Raw genomic sequence first — 25,575 nt, forward strand, 5'->3', positions numbered from 1 at the left:
AAGCAGATTCAATAGTAACTTTCAAAAAAAATATTGGATATATACTTGAAGGGAAAAATTTTAAAGGGTGATGGGGAAAGAGCAGGTCTAATTGGATAGCTGTACCAAAGAGCCAGCACAGGCACAATGGACCGAATGGCCTCCTTCTGTGCTGTATCATTCTGTGAGTCTAAGCGAGTACTGCACTTTCATTTGCAAGATTTTTATTTTTGCAATATTCCTGGCCTTTTTCAAATATGAAAATGTTCATTAGCAGAAGTATATGAAAAGCATTTCTCCCCTTGGTCAGTACTGTAAATCTGCTTATCCCACCAAAAATTACAGAAACATGGTTAGGACTAGTAGAAGTATTCATGTGCTACAATAAGAATGCTACGTTACCCTTTTACAAACGGTAGCTCTCCATCCCTAAAATGTCAATATTAAATTAGAGGATGAATTTTAAATTCCACCACCACTCTAACTTTAAAAGAATGTTAAAATGTTTAAAGCCCCCTTAGAATCTTATATGTTTCAATAAGATCACCTCTCATTCTTCTAAATTCCAATGAGTATAGGCCCAACCTGCTCAACCTTTCTTCATATGACAACCCCTTCATCCCAGGAATCAACCTAGTGAACCTTCTCTGAACTGCCTCTAATGCAAGTATATCCCTCCTTAAATAAGGAGACCAAAACTGTACGCAGTACTCCAGGTGTGGTCTCGCCAACGCCCTGTGGAGTTGTAGCAAGACTTCCCTACTTTTATACTCCATCCCCCTTGCAATAAAGGCCAACATTCCATTTGCCTTCCTAATTACTTGCTGTACCTGCATGCTAACTTTTTGTGTTTCATGTACGAGGACACCCAGATCATTCTGCACCGCAGCATTCTGTAGTCTCTCACCATTTAAATAATATGTTGCTACCAAAGTGGATAACCTCACATTTTCCCACATTATACTGTATCTGCCAAATTTTTGGCCCACTCACTTAACCTATCTACATCCCTTTGCAGACTCTTTGGGCTGGATTTTGTCAATGGGAAGCTTTTGGAGGCGGGACTGCTGCTTGCCGGCTTTCAATCCTGCCTCCATCAGCTTCTGGACAACCAGTGGGATTTTTCCCTGATTGACCTTGTTAAGCCCGCCCAGCGGGCTCAGCGGGCCAATTAGGGGGAAATCAGTGATAGAGCACATCAACGTATGACGTCTCATCTGTCAAGATTTTTTGAAAGAAGAAATGTCAGCATTTGACAGCTCTGTGAAGCTGTCAAACACTGACATTCTGTGTAGTTTGATGAGACCTTGTGTTCAGGACTCATCAAACCTTTCAACTTTGCAGAAATCACCTGGCTGTTGGTTCGGAGGATCCAACAGCCAGTCTGTGAAATCTACAATGGAGATGTCGGGGACTCTGGCTCCTCAGTGGCTGAAGGCTGCAGGCAGAAACAAAGGTAAGTGACCATTTTCTAACACTTTACACTCAACTTACATACTTACCACTCCACACTTGCACCCCTCACTCACCTCTACATTGCACTTTCAGACCCCTCCGACCCCCGCAGACCTCCTACTCGTCTCCTCCACCCTGGCGGGGTTCCCCGAGGTCGGGAAGCCTGCACTTGGGAAGGTAAAATGGGAAAATCCAATTTTCTGCCCGTTAACTACCTGTTAACAGGCAGTTAATAGGCTTTAATCCCTTGCCCACCTCGAGGAGACGGGACCCGGGACAGGACAACTTCCCGTCCCCAAATTCTGCAACTTTACCGGCAGTCCCGCCTCCATACCCACCTCCTCAGGGCTGACAAAATCCACCTCACAACTTGCTTTCCCACTAGATAAGGGAGAACCAGTGGATGTGGTGTATTTGGACTTTCAGAAGGCTTTCGATAAGAGAATAGCATGCAAAATTAAGGCACATGGGATTGGGGGCAAGGTATTGACTTGGATAGAGAACTGGTTGGCAGGTAGAAAGCAAAGAGTTGGAATAAATGGGTCATTTTCCGAGTGGCAGGCAGTGACTAGTGGGGTACCGCAGGGATCGGTCCTAGGACCCCAGCTGTTCACGATATATATTAATGATCTGGACGAGGGAATTGGATGTAATATCTCCAAATTTGCAGACAACACAAAGCTGGGTGGGAGGGTGTGCTGCGAGGAGGATGTCGTGAAACTCCAGTACGATTTGGACAGGTTGGGTGATTGGGCAGAAACATGGCAAATGCACTATAATGTGGATAAATGTGAGGTTATCTACTTTGGTGGCAAAAACAGGAAGGCAGATTATTATTTGAATGGCAATAGATTGGGAGAAGGGGAAGTGCAAAGAGACCTGGGTGTTCTTGTGCACCAGTCAGTTAAGAAGGCAAATGGTATGTTGGCCTTCGTAGCGAGAGGGTTCGAGTACAGGAACAAGGATGTCTTGCTGCAGTTGTACAGGGCCTTGGTGAGACCGCACCTTGAGTATTGTGTGCAGTTTTGGTCGCCTTATCTGAGGAAGGGTGTTCTTGCCATGGAAGGAGTGCAGCGAAGATTCACCAGGCTGATACCTGGGATGGCAGGAATGACCGATGAGTAGAGATTGTGTCGATTGGGCTTATACTCACTGGAGTTTAGAAGATTGAGAGGGGATCTCATCGAAACCTATAAAATTCTGTCAGGCCTGGACAGACTAGATGCAGGTAGAATGTTCCCGATGGGTGGGGAGTCCAGAACTAGGGGTCATAATCTAAGGATAAGGGGTAAGCCATTTAGGACTGAGATGAGGAGGAATTTCTTCACTCAGAGTGGTGAACCTGTGGAATTCTCTGCCACAGAGGGCGGTGGAGGCCAGTTCATTAAATATATTCAAGAAGGAGTTGGATATATTTCTTAAGGTTAAAGGGATCAAGGGATATGGGGAGAAGGCAGGGACAGGGTACTGAATTTGGATGATCAGCCATGATCTCATTGGATGGCGGAGCAGGCTCGAGGGGCCGAATGGCCTACTCCTGCTCCTATCTTCTATGTTTCTATGTTTACCCCCAACACTGTGAGCTCTTATCTTGTGCAGTAACCTTTTGTGTGGCACCTTATCGAATGCCTTTTGAAATCCAAATATACTACATCTACTGGTTTCCCTTGATCCACCCTGCTCATTACATCCTCAAAGAACTCTAATAAATTTGTCAAACATAATTTCCCTTTCATAAAACCATCTATTTGATTGTATTGTGATTTTCTAAATGTCCTGCTACTACTCCCTTAATAATGGATTCCAGCATTTTCCCAATGACCGATGTTAAGCTAACTAGCCTATAGTTTCCTGCTTTCTGTCTCATTCCTTTCTTGAATGGGGCGTTACATTTGCGGTTTTCCAATCCAGAATCTAGGGAATTTTGGAAGATTACAACCAATGCTTCCACTATCTCTGCAGCTACTTCTTTTAAGACCCTAGGATGCAGGCCATCGGGTCCAGGGAACTTGTCAGCCTTTAGTCCCATTAGTTTGCCTAGTACTTTTTCTCTAGTGATAGTGATTGTTTTAAGTTCCTCCCTCCCTTTTGCCCCTTGATTATCTACTATTATTGGGATACTTTTACTGTCTTCTACCGTGAAGACAGAATCAAAATATTTGTTCAAAGTCTCTGCCATTTCCTTGTTTCCCATTATTAATTCCCCAGACCAATGTTTACTTTAGCTACTCTCTTCCTTTTTATATACTTGTAGAAGCTCTTACTGTCTGTTTTTATATTTCTTGCTAGTTTACTCTGATATTCTATTTTCTCCCTCTTTATTTATTTTTAGTCATCCTTTGCTGGTTTCTAAAAAATTCCCAATCTTCTGGCCTACCACTAATCTTCGCAACATTGTATGCCTTTTCTTTCAATTTGATACCATCCTTAACTTCCTTAGTTCAACCTTCTCGTAGAGTCTTTCTTTCTCCGTAGAATATATCTTTGTTGAGAGTTATGAAATATCTCCATAAATGTCTGCCACTGCTTATCTACCATCTTACCTTTTAATCTATTTTCCCAGTCCACTTTAGCCAACTCTGACTTCATACCTTTGTCATTGCCTTTATTTAAGTTTGAGACATTAGTTTCAGACCCAAGTTTCTCACCCTCAAACTGAATGCGAAATTATATCATATTATGATCACTCTTCCCTAGAGGATCCTTTACTATGAAATCATTAATTAATCTTGTCTCATTACACATTAACAGATCTAAAATAGCCTGTCCCACAATGTATTGTTCAAAGAAACTGACCCGAATATGAACTCATCCTCAAGGCTACCTTTGCCAGTTTGATTTGTCCAATCTATATGAAGATTAGGCATCCATAAAGCAGGTTAAGTTCAAAATGCCCAACACTGGATACAAAAGAAGCCCATTCACCTAGATTGGGAGGGAAGTATGCTTTTCCAGTGAAATCCAAATTGGTAATTATCAGGACTTCAACTTATATCTCAAATAGAGCAGTGGGACTGGTTGTGAAAGGTCTCCTTCAGAAGAAACAAAATGTCAGAAATTGTATAATAGTAGAGATTTCCTGTAAGCAGACCAGAAAAAAATAAATCACCTAATCAGGATATGTTTGTGATTATTTTCTAAGCTGCTGCATGTTACATTTTGAACAGGAGTGCTCCTTTCTTCCAATCAACTATTTTTGGAAGGCATATAAACAGGGAGGCACCAATTATGTGGGTTCAGGTTATGTCCAAATTGTACAATCAGAAATCTGCTCGTTATCAGAGAAAAAAAACTAAACATGATCTTACAGTTAAACCTATTCTGCACTATAAGAAAGTTCATTTGGATAGGCAAGAAAAAAAACCAGAATCTTGTACCTGCTGTGTTTTTTCCTCATCAGTTCATACAGTTTGTGATCGTAGAAAAAGCGATCTACTTTGGTAACAAGCCTCTGAAATTCTAGCCATTTCATCATCTGAAAGATAGAGCTGGTTATCAGACACCATAATGCTGTTCAGCTTACATTATTAAAATACAGGACTTTCTAGTCAAATATTGTGTTGTATTTCCACTTCTTCATTTGCTTTTGATCTTCAATACACTGAATATACATGTTGGGTATCTTTTTAAAAGCAATTAATGGTGCACAATATTGATTAAATCTATCATGTTACAAGATTATCTCCTGTGGCATTAGTAACAAAAGTCCAAGACTTGGAGTGTGTCTTCTGACGTTCAGAAGGCAGCAGGACAGGTAAATAAGGTGGTTAAAAAGGCATATGGGATACTTGCCTTCATTAACCGAGGCATAGAATATAAGAGCAGGGAGGTTATGATGGAGCTGTACAAAACGCTAGTTAGGCCACAGCTGGAATACTGTGTGCAGTTCTGGTCGCCACACTATAGGAAGGATGTGATTGCATTGGAGAGGGTGCAGAGGAGATTCACCAGGATGTTACCTGGGCTGGAGCGCTTCAGCTATGAAGAGAGACTGGACAGGCTGGGGTTGTTTTCCTTAGAGCAGAGAAGGCTGAGGGGGGACCTGATTGAGGGGTACAAAATTATGAGGGGCATAGATAGGGTAGATAAAATAACTTTTCCCCTTAGTAAAAGGGTCAATAACCAGGGGGCATAGTTTCAAGGTAAGGGGCAGGAGGTTTAGAGGCGATTTGAGGAAAAACTTTTTCATCCAGAGGGTGGCTAGAATCTGGAACTCACTGCCTGAAAGGGTGGTAGAGGCAGGAACCCTCACAACATTCAAGCAGCATTTAGGTGAGCACTTGGTCCGTAGCCTTGTATGCTATGGTGTTTCAAGTGCTGGAAAATGGGATTAGAATAGATAGGGCTTGATGGCCGGCGTGGACATGATGGGCCGAAGGGCCTCTTTCTGTGCTGTATGACTATGACGATGGACCCACTGCAGCTTAAATGCTACAGCAATTTGCAAGTCACTGCTATACAGCAAATGTGCTAAACTAATATATCATATGACTGACATTAGGTAAAAATATCAAATATATTGCTGAAATAAAAACAGAAAATGCTGTAAACACTCAGCAGGTCAGACAGCATCTGTGGAGAGAGAAACAAAGTTAACGTTTGAGGTCAATGACCTTTCATCAGAGCTGGAAAAAGTTAGCGATGTAACAGGTTTTAAGCAAGTACAGAGGCAGGGAAAGGGTGGCGGGGAGGAAAGAACAAAAGGGAAGGTCTATGATAGGGTGGAAGGCAGGAGAGATTAAATAACAAAAGGGATGATGGTGCAAGGCAAAAGGAGATGGTAATGTGACAAGTAAAGAAACAAAAATGGGTCTAGAAGAGGTTTAAATGTCAACAGCAGAATCATCACCAACAGCTGCTGTCCAAAAAAATAGCAGTGGTTATAATCTGAAATTGCTAAACTCCGGAGGCTTTAAAGTGCCTAATCGACAGATAGGGTGCTGTTCCTTGAGCTTCCATTGAGTTTCATTAGAACAGTGTAGGAGGCCAAGGACAGAGGTCAGACTGGGAGTGGGAGTGGAGCAGAGAATTAAAATGACAAGTGACCGGAAGCTCAGGGTCTTACTGTATTCACTGCTTACGATGCGGCCTCCTCTACATTGGGGAGACCAAACGCAGATTGGATGATTGCTTTGCGGAACAGTTCTGATGAAAGGCCATCGACTTCAAACGTTAACTTTGTTTCGCTCTCCACAGATGCTGCCTGACCTAAGATAACAGGATATACAGCACAGAAACACAGCACAGAAACAGGCCATTCAGCCCAACCAGTCCATGCCGGCGTTTATGCTCCACTTGAGCCTCCTCCCGTTTTTCCTCATCTAACTCTATCAGCAGAATCCTCTATTCTCTCTCCCTCATATGCTTATCTAGCCACTCCTTAAATGTATCTATACTATTCGCTTCAATCACTCTCTGTGGTAGCGAGTTCCACATTCTCAACACTCTGAATATTTCCAACAATTTCTGTTTTTATTTCAGATTTCTAGCACTCAGTATATTTCTTTTGTAAACCTATTACTGATACCGAATAAAAGCCGTGCAAATATAATAGCCTAGAAATTCGGAATGCTGCACTCCTTTGTCAGAAGTGCAGCAAGTTGGACTTCCACCAGCTATCTGCTCCCATCCCAAATCCTGGGGACAGGACCATTTGCATAATAGAGGCGTGTGCACATACCATTCACCATATCACCAGGGTACTCACTCCTTAAGGTAGCAGGACTTTCAAGGGGCCGCAGGCCGGTCTAGTCCGAGTGTCATTTATGGCAAAGTCCTGGCTGCTCTTTTATTCTGTTGCTTCCCTAATGACAATTGATCTCTCGATCAATTGCCATTGGGATACAGCATGGTGGGGCCCGCTTCTGGCAAGTACGCTCACTTCATGCAAGGCATACTTATTGCTGGCCGTATACTGGGTGGAGCTGGGAAGAATTCCAGGTGTTGCCCATCCAAAACTGATGTTAACACAGGATAGGGGAAACAGGCAGAAGAAGCGCTTGTGCTACCGGCACCTCACCCCACCCCAATTTACCAATGATTGCAGGAAGGGGCCGAAATAGGTACAACCTCAAATTCCTTCCCCCACCACCCAGAATACACTGCTTCCAACACCCAAAATAGGCAGAATTTCTGGGCTACTATTTGTAATAATATTCACCTATCACTTTATAAAACTTGCTTGAAATAGGAGTAACCTTATTTGTTCTTTCCTCCCCAAATCCCCTTAATCAGAGTTGTTCAGATTTTATTTTGCCCTGACTCCTATGTTTATTTATAGTATTTGCTTAAGATGCAAGTATTTGTTTATTCTTCCCTCCTCTTTTTCTCAGTTACTTACATGATTATAATAAGATATTGTGTCTCCCCATTATTTCCAATGATGGGTTTGTAGTTTTTGCTGTCACTGGCATAACCCTGAAATCGGGAGATTTTTCACACTATCAGTTATCATCAAGCACTAGCTTCATCTGTGAGCCTGACCAACTCCAGGTGAAATGTCTGAGCTCAGCATCAAACACCTCAAGCATCCCCCTCCAGCCCTGATGCAAAAATCATGCCCCCTCAATTCCACATCTCAAACAATGGGGATGAATTGCTATGGAGTTCTCCCATTCATCCACTGTAACATTTACGCCATTTTTGTGGGGTTTCCGCAGCTCTTCCGCCAAAGTTATGGCAGATGAGTAGGAGAGCCCAGCGGAAATTCACCCGCAATATCTTTAGATCAGAATTTTTAACTGTATAAAGACTGACAAAAGGAAATGTTTTTATTTTTCTGCAGTCATCATGTGACATAGATCAGGGGTTCTCAACCTTTTCGCTTCGGAGGCCCCCCTCCCATGTTATAAAAATTCCACGGACCCCCGCAACACAACACAAGTATTTTTTCTGTATAAAAACTCTCTCAGCACCGCTCCCACTCACCATGTTACTGCTGCTGCTATCCCGGCACTGCAGAAAATGCTGGTTCCCACGCCCATCTCACTCCATCTTTCGCTCCACAAGCCCCAATCACCTGACCCCCCATCTCCCTCTTTCCTCCACAAACCCCGACTCCCTCACCAACTGTTCCCAGCACATCAGCCGGTCCCAGTTCTCTGCTTGTCAGTCAAACAGACATTTTTTCCCCATCTCCAATATTAACTAATAAACAAATGTGTACAATGAAAATGAAAAAACACAATTTGTTTTTTTAAGGCCCATATGATTTTTCTCTCAAATTGTTCGCAGCCGTGTCCAGAGCAATGTTTTATTCCAGGTGACTCCAAGACAATCCTGGAAGGTTGAAATCCTAGCTGGAGGCCAACAATCAGGTCTGCCTGTGATGCCCTCCTTGGTGGAGCAGGACTGCTAACACTCAAAGTATAGGCTCGCAGGTGAAGAATGAATAAGGTTAGGCACCAAAGGGCAGCCAGCACCCTTGTACTACAGTGTGAGTCAACACTTTGGAGACAGCAGGAGAGAAAATGGGGGCAGGGGCAGGAGGAGAAAATTAGACCCGGGTAAAACCTGATTTTTTTGCTAGGTTAGTGGGACAAAAGGGTGGAAGTAAGTAGCACAATTTCTAGGCCACAGGCTGCTTTCTCTGTCACACAGGTATCAATTAGATGGTTTATATTTTCTAACTATGAACAAAACAGACGAGATCATTAGAAGCTTTCTGCTTGCTTCAAAATTAAGTGTTTTTTTAATTAACTAAAAATAGGATAAACAACCATACGGTCCCAGCTTAATACACATTCCGAAATTGATAAAACACAAAACAAAAGCTACAGCAGTTGTATAACACAGTACTGTCCTTTCCTCTCTATCTCTTTCATACATACAGAGACACATCTGTCCATTTAAAAAAAAAACTCAGTGTAAAATTTACTGGAATACAGCTTCTGAAACTTGTCTTCTAGCTTTTATTTAAATATTTTTGAAAAACAACTCTGCAGAAACTGCGAGAAGCTGCAGAAAATGATCCCAGCAATTCAGTTAGTTAATGGTACTGATGCATTCTGGGAAATTTGAGACACTCCATGTGTAGACTGCACAATAAATATTTAGCTAAAAGAGTCACAGCTCTGAGTAAAAAGATTCAAATCCAAACCCAGGCTTTTGGGAGCGGGCAGGGCCTTCAAGTAAAAACATTAATGAAGGCACTATAAGACACACAGGCCTAGAAATTCAGTTGCATTCGCCAGCCGTTAACGCCATAAGAGGGGTAGATTTCCAGCGCTAGGCACTTAGCGCCCGGGCGCAGGCCGATCTGCGCCTACGCCCAACTTCAGTTGACATTTAGCGCCGGCGCAAAGTGTTTGCGCCCGCTCAGCTGCGCGCGCAGCTTATGACGTCATTTCGTCGTGCAACGCTGTTTGTGCGCCCCAAACTGGAAATTCAGTGGCGCCCGCCCAATGTGGGCGTGGCGCTGTTAAGAACTGTGAAGTGGAACGCAGCAGAGGCCCTGCGGGCCTCGGGGAGCGCTAATTAAAGGGCACTTACACTGAACTATAAAGGCCAGCCATTTTGCTGCAATGACTTCAGTGCTTTGGATTTCTGTACAGAGACCAAGGAACAGACCTTACTGATTTGGGACAACATAGGAGAGGTATTTTTGGCTTCTGGCCAGAGCTTGGAAATTTGACTCTTGTGATTTCACTGTTTGCAAGTTTATTATGGGGGCTGCATGGGGTTCCAACCCTCAGTTCCAGCATTATGTGCGAAGGGCTCGCAGACGCTGTGTGAGAGGGCCAGCCATGCCTAGACGCAGAGGGGCCATCAGGCGTCGGCAACGTAGGCCTTACCCACTCAGGGAATACCGGCAGCAGGTGTCCTATCTCACCATGACTGCCACGCATTGTGTTAAGAGGCTGCGCTTCAGAAGGGAGGTGGTTGCAGAGATCTGCCAGCTGCTTCACAGAGATCTGCATCCACAGCTGATGTGCAGGACCTCTCTGTCGGTGGAAGTGAAGGTCACGGTGGCTCTGAACTTTTATGCAAGCGGCTCCTTCCAAGCCGCTGCTGGGGACATAGCGAACATCTCCCAGTTCGCCGTGCATCGCTGCATCCGGCAGGTCACCGATGCCCTTTTCGCAAGGAGACACCAATTCATCTCCTTCCCCATGACCCTAGAGAGGCAGGAGCAGCATGCAGTCGGATTTGGCAGGATCGCCGACTTCCCCATGGTGCAGGGCGCCATTGACTGCACGCATGTGGCTATGCGGGCACCTATCGACAATGCCGAGGATTACCGCAACCGGAAGGGCTACCATTCCCTCAATGTACAGCTGGTGTGTGACCACAGGCAGCGCATCCTAGCTGTCAATGCGCGCTTTCCAGGAAGCAGCCACGATGCATTTATCCTGCGCCAGACTACTGTGGCTGACATGTTCGAGGCACAGCCTCCACCAAGGGGATGGCTTATTGGGGACAAGGGCTACCCTTTGTGTACATGGCTCATGACCCCGCTCCGGCGCCCAGGACCCCTGCGGAGGGGGCATACAACGAAAGCCATCAAGCCACAAGGAACATCATAGAGCAAACGATTGGCGTCCTCAAGCAACGGTTCCGCTGCCTGGATCGTTCCGGCGGATCTCTACAGTATTCGCCGGATAGAGTCTCCCAGTTCGTCGTCGTTTGCTGCATGCTGCACAACCTGGCTATCCGCAGGACTCAGGCACTGCCACCTCACGTTGGACCACCACCTCAGGAGGATGAGCAGGAGGACCATGAGGAGGAGGAGGAGGGAGCAGGAGGACCATGAGGAGGAGGAGGAGGAGGAGGAGTACCAGCCCAGGAGGGAGCCACAAGGTCCAAGGGCCGTCCGCCGGCGGCTTATTGAACGGCACTTCTAGGCCCCCTGTCAGGGAATGGCTTGTGGCAATGAACGCACCTGAATGCAGCCGCTCCGCAAGCCCTCAGCCGGTTAACGCAACAACCACTTGAAACATGACACCTGGACAAGCTGAATAAATAAAAAGCTTTATTTAACAAACTCAGGGCCCTTCCCACATGAAACAGAGAAACAGACAAGACCCCCAAAAAACAGTCAAAAACATATCTCACTCCCACAACCTGGGGAGGAATAACAAAACTTGTCAATAACATTTGCCTTCATCCTCGGCCTTCCCAAAATAAGCCCCCCCCGCTCCAGAACACAACCACCCCCATATAAAAAAACATTTGCCTTCATCTTCAGCCTTCCCAAAATAAGCCCCCCCCCCCCAGAACACAAACACCCCCATATAAAAAAAACATTTGGCAACACACTCTACTTGGTGTGCCGAGAGGGCGAGTCCTTGTGCAGGCTTCTCCGGCCCCTGCCCGACCTGTTGCTCCGCCTCAACCTGGGCCCTGTGGGTGTGGCAAGGCTGGGGGAAGGCTCCTGAGGGGCACACTGCGTGACGGCAGATGCCCTTGGGGGTCGGCCTAGACGAGGTCCGGCCCTGGAGGGGCCAGCTGCTGACTGCTGCAGCTGTGGCTGGGCAGCATCAGTCTCTGCATCAGCTCGTCGCACCTTGGCTGGGGGAGTGGCAGTGGCGGCTGCAGCAATGGGGGCAAGCTGGCTGATGCCAGGCGCTCGCTGGTCGCCAGAGACACTGGCACTCGGCCGGGCTGGCACTGCAGCAAGCACAGCAATCTGGTGGAGGCCAGACCGCTGTGCTGCAGCAGGGCGGCGGGTGCCCTGGCGATGCTTCCGTGACACCGCGAGTGTGGCAGAAGTGAGTGCCCGAACTGCCCTGGTCTGTGCCCGCATCAGATCAGCCAGTGTCTGCACGGCACCACTCATGAACTCGTGACTCGCGTCCTGTGCTGCCGCGAGTTGGTCGACACCCCTGGCCTGTGCTGCCGCGAGTTGGTCGACACCCCTGGCCTGTGAGTCCCCGAAAGCGGCCACACTATGAGCCAGGGACTCAATGGCCTGAGGCATCTGTCCCACAACCCCCATGAACTCGTTGTGGCGCCGCTCCGAGGCCGCGGACATTTCATCAAGGAGGCGCACCTCCTGGGCGAGGACCGTCTCCGGACTGGAGGGCGGACTCTCCCTCTGGGGAGAAGGCCGCCGAGCTGCCCGACCCTTCCCGCGTGCCTGGACGCCACTGGGCCCAGCAACTGCCCTCCCCTGCAACACTTCCCCCCTCTGGGGAGAAGGCAGCCATGCTGCCCGACCCTTCCCGCGTGCCTGGACGCCACTGGGCCCAGCAACTGTCCTCCCCTGCAACACTTCCCCCCTCTGGGGAGAAGGCAGCCGTGCTGCCCGACCCTTCCCGCGTGCCTGGACGCCACTGGGCCCAGGAGCTACACCCCCCTGCAACACTTCCCCCTGGCTCTCCTTCAGGCAAGACGTCTCCCCTCCATTGCCATCCCCTGGCGCGGATGAGGGTTCCCCCGATGTGCCGCCTTCCTCTTGGTCCTCGTCGTCCTCCTCTTCCGAGGGACTGGCACTCTCAGCTTCATGGACCTCCTCCTCACCAGCTGAAAGCAGGAAGGCACAAGAGTAGCTTTAGAGTGAGGACAGGGCGTCAGCGAGGGAGGCATGAGTGGTGGCATTATGCGCATTGGTCGGACAGTGGCAAAGGATGTAGATCTGAAGCGCAAGGGGAACGAGAGAGGTCCAAACGGTCATGTCCTTACCATTGGGGCCCAGCATAGGGTCCGCATCACCAATAGCAACGGGGCCAACCACCCGGCCACGCATGAGTCGAGCCACGCGCTCCTCCAGCTCACTGAGCTCCTGGAACTGGGCACGGCCTCCCCCGGTGACATTCCGGCTCTTCATATTCTGGGCCAGCTTGGCCTGCAAGAGAAAGGACGGCCTCTAAGTACAGTGTGGTGCCCTGTTGTTGTGTGCACTGCCTCCCATGGTGGAATAGCTTGGCCAGTGTGGTGCCCTGTTGTTGTGTGCACTGCCTCCCATGGTCGAATAGCTTGGCCAGTGTGTAAAGTGCAGAAAGTGCTATTGATGATCATGCCAGTGCCATAGCTGCGGGAGGAGGGATGGCCATTAGGCCTTTGAGGTCCCTTTGCCCATAATGTGAGGTGCACATGCAAGGATGAGGAGGACACTGGAAAGGCTACTCACCTTGACCAACCGAGTGAGGTCGTTGTACTTCTTGCGGCATTGGTCACCAGTCCTGGGGACATCGCTGGTGGCTGACACCCTGTGGGCGATTTCCCTCCAGGCTCTCCTGAACTGCCTCCTGGGAGCCTTCTTGCCACTGTCCGGGCACAAGATCTCTCTTCTCTTTTCCAAACCCTTAAGCAGCACCCACAAAGCAGGCTCTGAGAAGCGCTGCGCTCGTTCACGGGCCTTCTGCATGGCTTCAGGCGCTATTTGGGTCCACCAGCAGTGTTGAGGCCTAGCTGCAGGGCTCCACTATCCAGGGCGTGGCAGCAGACAAAGTCGACCCTTCCCCCTTTAAGAGCTGGCCGGCGTCAGGGTGTCTGCTGTCAATCAAAACATGACTGCACCTGCGCTGCGCCCGGCCTCGGCGTTATCAGTCCGCACCGCCGGCTTAGCGCCTAAAGATAGGAGTGCAACGCCAGTTTCAGCGCTCGCCCAAACTCCTTGGCCAAATCTACTGAATTTCGGCGAAGTGGCTTACACTTTCCGGCGGGCGCTAACTTTAGCGACCGCCCGACTTCAGCGCCCCAAAAGTGGCGCGACTGAATTTCTAGGCCACAATATTTTAAGAGATACATTTTGTGATGAAATATATGCCTTCATCAGCCCCTGTGTTTTACCTGCTTTGTATTGTGTGTACCGCCCCCTTTTTCCTATTGTGTGTATTGGCTACGCCCTTGTCTTTTGTCATATAAAGGTCTCAAGAGCTGTATGAGTCATTCTATCAGACGAACCCGATGTGGAAAGACCTGCAATGTTCTTAGTGATTAAAAGCCTTCAGTTGTATCCTTTAAACTCCTTGGCCTAGAAATTCAGTAAGGCGCTGCCAGCTTTGCGGCCAGTTACCGCCCAAAGAGGGCTTCTGCGCCAATAGAGGAGTTTGCGCTGATATTCAGCGCAGCGGTAATGGCGGCGGTATCCGTTAGCGCTGCGCCGGCACTGATGACGTCATCGGTGTGCGCAGTGCCCCGGTTCCGCCCCGATACCGGCCCGACCCCCATATTTAGTTGCGGCCGCCTCTTCCGCAGCGGCCGCAAACAGCGATCAGAAAACGGGGCCGTACTGTAGCCTTAGTGGGGCGCTTTAAGGTGGAGGTGCGGCCGGCCGCTTTTTCGGCGGCCGCCTGCCCGCACCTCCTTCCCCGGCCTCCTCCACCCACCCCCGCGGCATTGCCGGCTGCTTTCCGCGAACCCGGCACATCTCCGTGGTGCCGGGCTCATTTGCCGGCACTATCCAGCGGCGATCTCCCCGTTGCAGGCACCTCCCCCTTAAGAGAAGGAGGAGGCCTGCAGTACCGCAGCCTGCCGCTCCGCAGCGGGTGGCGCAGCGGCGCCGAGAGCGCTGAAATTCAGTTTAAGCGCCCCAAGCGGGGGCGGGCACACCCTGGAATAGCGCCCGGTTCCGATTTGGGGCGCAAAAACTGAATATCTCACGCGCGCAACTGGCTCCGCGCTCAGCGCTAACTTTTGGGCGCACGCCAGCTGGCGGGCCCAGAGTGAATTTCTAGGCCCTTGTCTTTGAGTTATTGATGGCACATCAATTTTAATCACTAAAACACCAAGATGGATCGACTCCTGAAACCAGAGCGCTTGGATCTGGACCCCCATGCCTCAGACGCAGCCACACAGTTCAGACACTGGTTCCAATGCTTCGAATTTTTCATCGCAAACTCATCCACCGCCATAGCAGCCGCAACCGCCACCGGAGACGTGAAACTGGGAATCCTGCGAAACTGGGTGAGCCATCGGGTCTCCCCTCTCATCCAAGATGCCACCAGCTACGGGGATGCCTGCACCATTCTGAAGGCCCACTACGTGCGGCCAATAAACGAGGTGTACGCCAGGCATCTTCTGACTACTCGCACGCAGCGGCATGGTGAGTCACTAGAGGACTTCATGCTAAGCCTAAAAGTACTGGGCAGAGACTGTAACTGTAAGGCCGTGTCTGCCACCGTGTATACGGAGGAGCTGATCCGAGACTCCTTTATTGCGGGCCTCAGTTCAAATTACATTCGGCAGAAACTGTTTGAAAAGGAGGGACTGGACTTAAAACAGGCTATGGGTATAGCGCGATCGCTGGATATGGCCCAGAGGAACTCTGAATCCTGTTCCTCAGGCCACGTGGCCCACTTCACCTCGTGCACGCCGTGGGGGCCGCCATCTTGGAAGCCACCTTCACATCCCAGGTCTCAAGCCAGCCCAGCACCATCGGAGCCCCAGCCCCCACCCAGGAGCCCCACTACTGCCGCGATGCATCGGGGCCCGAAATGCTACTTCTGCGGCCAGGACAAACACTCCAGGCATCTGTGCCCAGTGAAGGGCACCACCTGTTTTAAATGCGGGAAGAAAGGACATTTCAGCAAAGTCTGCAGAGGGAACCCCGCCTCCAACTCCACCACCGCTGCGTGCGCGCCGTGGGGGCGGCCATCTTGGACGCCATCTTGTCCACCCTCATGGAGTCCACCATCTTGCCCCGACTACACGGACCTCCAGGACCCACTGGTGGCCTCAATCACAGTGGATCAATCCAGGCCGCATCCGTTGTCTAAATCGATGATGGACATAGAGGTAAACGGGAACAAGGTTAAATGCTTGATTGATTGCGGGAGCACCGAAAGCTTTATTCATCCTAGCCTGGTAAAATGACTTTCACTAACGATAGTTCCCACACAGGGCAAAATCGCCATGGCTGATAAGACTCACACCTCAAAAATTACAGGTTTCTGCGTGGTTATGTTGTCGGTAAAAGGCACTGATTACAGAGATTTTAAACTATTGATAATGCCAGATCTCTGTGTGAGCGTGATCTTGGGTCTGGACTTCCAGTGCCACCACCAAAGTATCACGCTTACCTACGGTGGGTCCCAGCCGCCCCTCACAGTGTGCGGTCTGGCTACCCTGAAGGTCAAGCCGCCCTCTCTGTTCGCCAACCTCGCACCCAACTGTCGACCCATAGCGACCAAGAGTAGGCGGTACAGCTGGGAGGATAGACGGTTCATTGCGTCGGAAGTAGAAAGACTCAAGCGGGAGGGTATCATCGAATGCAGTACCAGCCTGTGGCGCGCCCAGGTTGTAGTAGTTAAGGGTAGCGAAAAGAAGCGGATGGTGATAGATTATAGCCAGACGGTTAATCTATACACCCAGCTAGACGCCTACCCTTTGCCCCGCATAGCGGATATGGTTAACCAAATTGCGCAATACCGGGTGTTTTCCACCATCGACCTAAAATCGGTCGGTGGAAGGCGGTCACCTTAGCACACTGTCGCGTTCTCCCTCTCCACTTGCCCATTACCCCGGGGGTTATAACTAGTGGTCCTTCTCGTGGCTATCCCCTTCGACAGCAGGTATTGGCGCAGTTCGTCGCTCATGAACGACGCCCCCCGTCAGTGTGGATGCAGTTAGGCATGCCGAACGTGCAAAACAGGTTGCCGAGGCACTTGATGACCGTGGCACTGGTCATGTCTGGGCAGGGGCAGGCGAATGGGAAGCGGGAGTACTCGTCCACAATGTTGAGAAAGTACACATTGCGGTCGGTGGAGGGGAGTGGACCCTTGAAATCTAAGCTCAGGCGCTCGAATGGCCGTGTAGCTTTGATCAGGTGGGCTCGGTCGGGCCTGAAAAAACGGGGCTTGCATTCCGCACAGGTGCGGCAGTCCCTGGTCATCGACCGGACCTCCTCGATGGAATAGGGGAGGTTACGGGATTTTATAAAGTGAAATAGCCGGGTGACCCCCGGGTGGCAGGGGCCATTGTGGAGGCCCTGTAGCCTGTCCCCCTGGATGCTGGCACACATCCCTCGTGATAGGGCGTCGGGGGATTCGTTGAGGGCCCCTGGCCTATATATTATGTCGTACTCAAACGTGGAGAGTTCGATCCGCCACCTGAGAATTTTGTCGTTCTTGATCTTCCCCCTCTGTTTGTTGTTAAACATGAAGGCTACCGACCGCTGGTCGGTAAGCAGGGTGAAGCGTTTGCCGGCTAGGTAGTGCCTCCAGTGCCGCACTGCCTCCACTATGGCCTGGGCCTCCTTCTCTACCGAGGAGTGCCTGATCTCGGGCCCTTGGAGGGTTCTTGAGAAAAAGGCTACGGGCCGCCCATCCTGGTTGAGGGTGGCTGCTAAAGCGAAGTCGGACGCATCGCTTTCGACCTGGAAAGGGATGTTTTTATCCACTGCCTGCAGCGCGGCCTTCTCAATGTCGTGTTTAATGCTGTTGAAGGCGGCGTGGGCCTCGGCCGTGAGCGGGAAGGACGTTGATTTCAGGAGGGGACGGGCCTTGTCGGAATAATTGGGGACCCATTGGGCGTAATAGGAGAAGAACCCCAGGCACCTTTTCAGGGCCTTGGGAGTGTTTGGTAGGGGTAGCTCCCGTATGGGGCGCAATCGGTCGGGGTCCGGAGCGATTTCCCCGTTTTCCACCACGCAGCCCAGGATACAGAGGCGCGTGGTGCTAAAGACACACTTATCCTCGTTGTAGGTGAGATTGAGTCTGAGGGCGGTTTTCAGAAATCTCGCGAGGTTCGAGTCGTGGTCTTGCTGGTCGTGGCCGCAGATGGTGACGTTGTCTAGGTATGGGTAGGTGGCTGTTAACTGGTTCTCATCGACCATGCGGTCCATCTCCCGCTGGAAGACCGAGACCCCATTCGTTACCCCAAAGGGGACTCTGAGGAAGTGGTAGAGGCGTCCGTTCGCCTCGATGGCGGTGTATGGACGGTCCTCCGGCCTAATGGGGAGCTGGTGGTATGCCGATTTTAGGTCGATGGTGGAAAACACCCGGTATTGCGCAATTTGGTTAACCATATCCGCTATGCGGGGCAAAGGGTAGGCGTCTAGCTGGGTGTATAGATTAACCGTCTGGCTATAATCTATCACCATCCGCTTCTTTTCGCTACCCTTAACTACTACAACCTGGGCGCGCCACAGGCTGGTACTGCATTCGATGATACCCTCCCGCTTGAGTCTTTCTACTTCCGACGCAATGAACCGTCTATCCTCCCAGCTGTACCGCCTACTCTTGGTCGCTATGGGTCGACAGTTGGGTGCGAGGTTGGCGAACAGAGAGGGCGGCTTGACCTTCAGGGTAGCCAGACCGCACACTGTGAGGGGCGGCTGGGACCCACCGTAGGTAAGCGTGATACTTTGGTGGTGGCACTGGAAGTCCAGACCCAAGATCACGCTCACACAGAGATCTGGCATTATCAATAGTTTAAAATCTCTGTAATCAGTGCCTTTTACCGACAACATAACTGCGCAGAAACCTGTAATTTTTGAGGTGTGAGTCTTATCAGCCATGGCGATGTTGCCCTGTGTGGGGACTATCATTAGTGAAAGTCGTTCTACCAGGCTAGGATGAATAAAGCTTTCGGTGCTCCCGCAGTCAATCAAGCATTTAACCTTGTTCCCGTTTACCTCTATGTCCATCATCGATTTAGACAACGGATGCGGCCTGGATTGATCCACTGTGATCGAGGCCACCAGTGGGTCCTGGAGGTCCGTGTAGTCGGGGAAAGATGGTGGACTCCATGAGGGTGGACAAGATGGCGTCCAAGATGGCCGCACCCATGGCGCGCAAGCGGCGGTGGTGGAGTTGGAGGCGGGGTTCCCTCTGCAGACTTTGCTGAAATGTCCTTTCTTCCCGCATTTAAAACAGGTGGTGCCCTTCACTGGGCACAGACGCCTGGAGTGTTTGTCCTGGCCGCAGAAGTAGCATTTCGGGCCCCGATGCATCACGGCAGTAGTGGGGCTCCTGGGTGGGGGCTGGGGCTCCGATGGTGCTGGGCTGGCCTGAGACCTGGGAGGTGAAGATGGCTTCCAAGATGGCAGCCCCCACGGCGCGCATGAGGCGGAGTGGGCCGTGTGGCCTGAGGAACAGGATTCAGAGTTCCTCTGGGCCATATCCAGCGATCGCGCTATACCCATAGCCTGTTTTAAGTCCAGTCCCTCCTTTTCAAACAGTTTCTGCCGAATGTAATTTGAACTGAGGCCCGCAATAAAGGAGTCTCGGATCAGCTCCTCCTTGTGCACGATGGCAGACACGGCCTTACAGTTACAGTCTCTGCCCAGTACTTTTAGGCTTAGCATGAAGTCCTCTAGTGACTCACCATGCCGCTGCGTGCGAGTAGTCAGAAGATGCCTGGCGTACATCTCGTTTATTGGCCGCACGTAGTGGGCCTTCAGAATGGTGCAGGCATCCCCGTAGCTGGTGGCATCTTGGATGAGAGGGGAGACCCGATGGCTCACCCAGTTTCGCAGGATTCCCAGTTTCACGTCTCCGGTGGCGGTTGCGGCTGCTGTGGCAGTGGATGAGTTTGCGATGAAAAATTCGAAGCATTGGAACCAGTGTCTGAACTGTGTGGCTGCGTCTGAGGCATGGGGGTCCAGATCCAAGCGCTCTGGTTTCAGGAGTCGATCCATCTTGGTGTTTTAGTGATTAAAATTGATGTGCCATCAATAACTCAAAGACAAGGAGTTTAAAGGATTCAACTGAAGGCTTTTAATCACTAAGAACATTGCAGGTCTTTCCACTTCGGGTTTGTCTGATAGAATGACTCATACAGCTCTTGAGACCTTTATATGACAAAAGACAGGGGCGTAGCCAATACACACAATAGGAAAAAGGGGGCGGTACACACAATACAAAGCAGGTAAAACACAGGGGCTGATGAAGGCATATACTTCATCACAATTACATCCAATTCCCTCGTCCAGATCATTAATATATATTGTGAACAGCTGGGGTCCTAGGACCGATCCTTGCGGTACCCCACTAGTCACTGCCTGCCACTCGGAAAACGACCCGTTTATTCCAACTCTTTGCTTTCTGTCCGCCAACCAGTTCTCTATCCAAGTCAATACCTTGCCCCCAATCCCATGTGCCTTAATTTTGCACGCTAATCTCTTATGCGGGACCTTATCGAAAGCCTTCTGAAAGTCCAAATACACCACATCCACTGGTTCTCCCTTATCTATTTTACCAGTTACATCCTCAAAAAATTCCAGTAGATTAGTCAAGCATGATTTACCTTTTGTAAATCCATGTTGACTTTGTCCGATCCTGTCACTGCTTACCAAGTGCTCTGCTATTACATCTTTTATAATAGATTCTAGCATTTTGATGCAATTAAGGCGCGGTTGCTTCAGGTTTTCAGGCTATCAAAGTTGGAGCGTGCTCGCCGGCTCATCACGCTGCCCAGCCTTGGGGACTCCAAACCGTCCAAGCTCATGAGCCAAATGCTCACGCTCTTGGGTGCTGAACCAGAATGTTTCATCTTCCGGGAGCTTTTCCTCTATCAACTGCCTGAACAGGTTCAGGCTGCCCTAGCCAGCTCCGACATTACTGACTGCGCCAAGCTTGCGGCCGAAGCCGATAAGATTTTCACGGTTACCCAGCAATGCTGCGCGGCCACGAGGCGCCCACCCCCCACAGACGCGGCCCCGGCTTCTCCTACAGCGGGCTGGTGCTCCTACCACACTCGTTTTGGCGCGAAAGCACGATGCTGCCGTTCCCCCTGCAGTTTTTCACCCAAAAAAACAAGAAGGCGCAGGCAGCATCCCTGGCGACGGATGACCAAGTCTAACAGGCGTTCCGCAGTGGCCGTCGGTTCTACGGGGAAACTCCTCTATATCACCGATTCCCTCTCAGGCCGCCGTTTCCTTTGAGACACCGGGGCGCAGTGTAGCATTCTACCTGCGTCGAAGTTCGACATGCAGACTGAGAACCTCGGTTTTTCCCTCGTAGCAGCTAATGGCGCAGCTATTCAAACGTTCCAAAAGCGGCGGGTCGAAGTCTGTTTCGGCGGTCAGCGCTTCTTTTGGGATTTCGTCACAGCTACAGTCTCACAGCCTATCCTAGGGGCAGATTATCTGTGTGCCAACAGCCTACTAGTCGATGTCCGGCACCGCCGGCTGATCAACGCGGCCACCTTCCACTCGATTCCGTGCTTCCACGGTACCTCCGTGGCGCGCTCCATTGCCTGTGCTTTCCCTCCTCCAGATTACTTCACGCGGCTCCTCGGGGAGTTTCCGCAGCTGACAAGGCCCACCTTCTCCTCTTCGGCGACGAAACATGGTGTTGAACATCACATCACCACTACTAGTTCCCCGGTTTACATGCGGGCTAGAAGGCTCGAACCCGGCAAGCTTGCAGCTGCGAAGGCGGAGTTCGCCACAATGGAGCGGCTCGGCATCATTAGGCGATCGAAGAGTCCCTGGTCTTCGCCTCTCCACATCGTGCCGAAACCAGGCGGCGGCAGGCGGCCATGCGGTGACTACCGACGCCACCACTCCGGATCGGTACCCGATCCTGCATATCCAGGACTTCTCGGCCCGCTTGGCGGGAAATTCTATCTTCTCTAAAGTCGACCTTGTCCGTGGATATCACCAGGTTCCAGTGCACCCACAAGACGTCCTGAAAACCGCAGTCATCACCCCTTTTGGCCTCTTTTGAGTTCCTGCGGATGCCATTTCACTTAAAGAACGCAGCACAGGCGTTCCAGCGTTTAATGGACTCCGTTCTTCGAGACCTACGTTTCCTTTTCGTCTACCTTGACAACATACTCATCGCCAGTGCCAGCAAGGAGGAGCACATCTCCCATTTGCGTTCTCTTTTTACGCGCCTCAGCCAACATGGTTTAATCATCAACCCGGCCAAGTGCCAGTTCGGCCTGCAACAAATCGACTTCCTGGGACATCGCATAACATCGGACGGCACCGTCCCTTTGGCGACGAAGGTCATAGAAACATAGAAGATAGGAGCAGGAGTAGGCCATTCGGCCCTTCAAGCCTGCTCCGCCATTCAATGAGATCAAGGCTGATCATCCAATTTCAGTACCTTGTCCCTGCCTTTTCCCCATATCCCTTGATCCCTTTAGCCTCAAGAAATATATCCAACTCTTTCTTGAATATATTTAATGAACTGGCCTCCACCGCCCTCTGTGGCAGAGAATTCCACAGGTTTACCACTCTCTGGGTGAAGAAATTCCTCCTCATTTCAGTCCTAAATGGCTTACCCCTTATCCTTAGACTATGACCCCTGGTTCTGGACTCCCCGGCCATCAGAAACATCCTTCCTGCATCTAGTCTGTCCAGACCTGACAGAAGCACGGTGGCATAGTGGTTAGCACTGTAGCCTCACAGCGCCAGGGACCCGGGTTCGAATCCGGCCTCGGGTGACTGTCTGTGTGGAGTTTGCACATTCTCCCCGTGTTTGCGTGGGTTTCCTCCGGGTGCTCCGGTTTCCTCCCACAGTCCAAAAGATGTGCAGGTTAGGTTGATTGGCTATGATAAATTGACCCTTAGTGTTAGGGGGATTAAATATGTGGGGATAGGGTGGGATATGTGTTGGTGTAAGGGTTAAGGGGATTGGGTGGGATATGTGTCGGTGCAGGCTCGATGGGCCGAAATGGCTTCTATCTGCATTGTGGGGTTTCTGTGAATCTGTGAATTTTATAGGTTTCGATGAGATCCCCTCTCAATCTTCTAAACTCCAGTGAGTATAAGCCCAATCGACACAATCTCTCCTCATACGTCATTCCTGCCATCCCAGGTATCAGCCTGGTGAATCTTCGCTGCACTCCCTCCATGGCAAGAACGTCCTTCCTCAGGTAAGGTGACCAAAACTGCACACAATACTCAAGGTGCGGCCTCACCAAGGCCCTGTACAACTGTAGCAAGACATCCTTGTTCCTGTACTCAAACCCTCTTGCTACGAAGGCCAACATACCATTTGCCTTCTTAACCGCCTGCTGCACCTGCAGGCTTACCTTCAGCGACCGATACACAGTAACACCCAGGTCTCTTTGCACTTCCCCTTCTCTCAATCTATTGCCATTCAAATAATAATCTGCCTTCCTGTTTTTGCCACCAAAGTGGATAACCTCACATTTATCCACATTATAGTGCATTTGCTATGATTCTGCCCAATCACCCAACCTGTCCAAATCGTACTGGAGTTTCACGACATCCTCCTCACAGCTTACCCTCCCACCCAGCTTTGTATCGTCTGCAAATTTGGAGATATTACATCCAATTCCCTCGTCCAGATCATTAATATATATTGTGAACAGCTGGGGTCCTAGTCACAAGTCACTGCCTGCCACTCAGAAAACGACCCGTTTATTCCAACTCTTTGCTTTCTGTCCGCCAACCAGTTCTCTATCCAAGTCAATACCTTGCCCCCAATCCCATGTGCCTTAATTTTGCACGTTAATTTCTTATGTGGGACCTTATCGAAAGCCTTCTGAAAGTCCAAATACACCACATCCACTGGTTCTCCCTTATCTATTTTACCAGTTACATCCTCAAAAAATTCCAGTAGATTAGTCAAGCATGATTTACCTTTTGTAAATCCATGTTGACTTTGTCCGATCCTGTCACTGCTTTCCAAGTGCTCTGCTATTACATCTTTTATAATAGACTCTAGCATTTTCCCCACTACCGATGTCAGGTTTACCGGTCTATAATTCCCCGCTTTTTCTCGACCACCTTTTTTGAATAGTGGGGTAACATTAGCTACCCTCCAATCCATGGGTACTGTTCCAGAGTCTATCGAGTTCTGGAAGATGACCAGCAATGCATCTACTATCTCTAGGGCTACTTCCTTAAGTACCCTGGGATGTAGACCATCAGGCCCTGTGCATTTATCGGCCTTCAGTCCCATCAATTTTCCTAACACCATTTCCCTACAAATACTGATTTCTTTCAGTTCCTCCCTTTCATCAGACTCTATGTTCCCCGGCATCTCTGGGAGGTTATTTGTGTCCTCCTTTTTGAAGACAGAACCAAAGTATGTATTTAGTTGGTCTGCCATTTCCTTGTTTCCCATTATAAATTCCCCTGATTCTGAATGTAAGGGACCAACGCTTGACTTCACCAATCTTTTTCTCTTCACATATCTATAAAAGCTTTTACAGTCAGTTTTTATGTTCCCTGATAGCTTACTCTCATATTCTATTTTCCCTTTCTTAATTAATCCCTTTGTCCTCCTTTGTTGACTCCTAAACTGCTCCCAATCCTCAGGATTATTGCTTTTTATAGCCAATTTATATGTCCTCTCCTTGGATCTTATGCTATCCCTAATTTCCCTTGTTAGCCACGGTTGAGTCACCTTTTTTGTTTTATTTTTATGCCAAACTGGGATGAACAAATTCTGTAGCTCATCCATTCGGTCTTTGAATGTTTGCCATTGCCTATCCACCGTCAACCCTTTGAGTGCCATTCCCCAATCAATCCTACCCAACTCGCTCCTCAGACCATCGTAGTTTCCTTTATTTAAATTGAGGACCCTTGTCTCTGAGTCAACTACTTCATTCTCCATCTTAATGAAGAATTCGATCATATTATGATCGCTCCGACCCAAGGGGCCTCGTACAACAAGATTGCTAGTTAATCCTTTCTCGTTACATAATACCCAGTCTAAGATGGCCTGATCTCTGGTTGGTTCCTCGACATATTGGTCCAGGAAACCATCCCGTAAACACTCCAGGAATTCCTCCTCCACAGTATTGTTACTAATTTGGTTGGCCCAATCTATATGTAGATTAAAGTCACCCATGATGACTGCTGTGCCCTTATTGCACGCTTCTTTAATTTCCCTTTTAATGCCATCCCCAACCTCCACCTTACTGTTTGGAGGTCTATATACCACTCCCACTAATGTTTTTTTCCCCTTAGTATTTCTCAATTCTACCCATACAGATTCCACATCATCAGAGCTAATATCCTTCATTACAATTGTATTAATCCCTTCTTTAACCAGTAATGCTACCCCACCTCCCTTTCCTTTTTGCCTATCTTTCCTTAATATCGAATACCCGTGGATGTTGAGTTCCCAGTCTTGGCCATCCTTGAGCCATGTTTCCTTAATCCCAACCAAATCATATTCATTTACCTCTATTTGTGCAGCCAATTCATCCACCTGATTACAAATGCTCCTCGCATTAAGACACAAAGCCTTCAGGCTTGTTTTTTTTAACGCTCTTAGACCTATTAGAATTATTATTTACTGTGGCCACGTTTGATTTAAACCGTTGATT

At 49.5% G+C, this 25,575-nt stretch overlaps 1 pseudogene across 1 annotated transcript in view; it reads right to left on the minus strand.

The window, feature by feature from the left end:
• LOC147122828 (uncharacterized) overlaps positions 1 to 25,575 on the minus strand; it is a 1,078,287-nt pseudogene that overhangs the window by 998,573 nt on the left and 54,139 nt on the right. The window contains exon 3 of the transcript XR_015080342.1: positions 4,812 to 4,909. The product of XR_015080342.1 is annotated as an uncharacterized LOC147122828 (transcript). The remainder of the gene's footprint in view (positions 1 to 4,811; positions 4,910 to 25,575) is intronic.

The sequence above is a fragment of the Somniosus microcephalus genome, chromosome 2 (assembly GCF_052327205.1).
Source record: "Somniosus microcephalus isolate GS21.2 chromosome 2, FLI_Smic_1.0, whole genome shotgun sequence".
Lineage (NCBI taxonomy): Eukaryota > Metazoa > Chordata > Chondrichthyes > Squaliformes > Somniosidae > Somniosus > Somniosus microcephalus.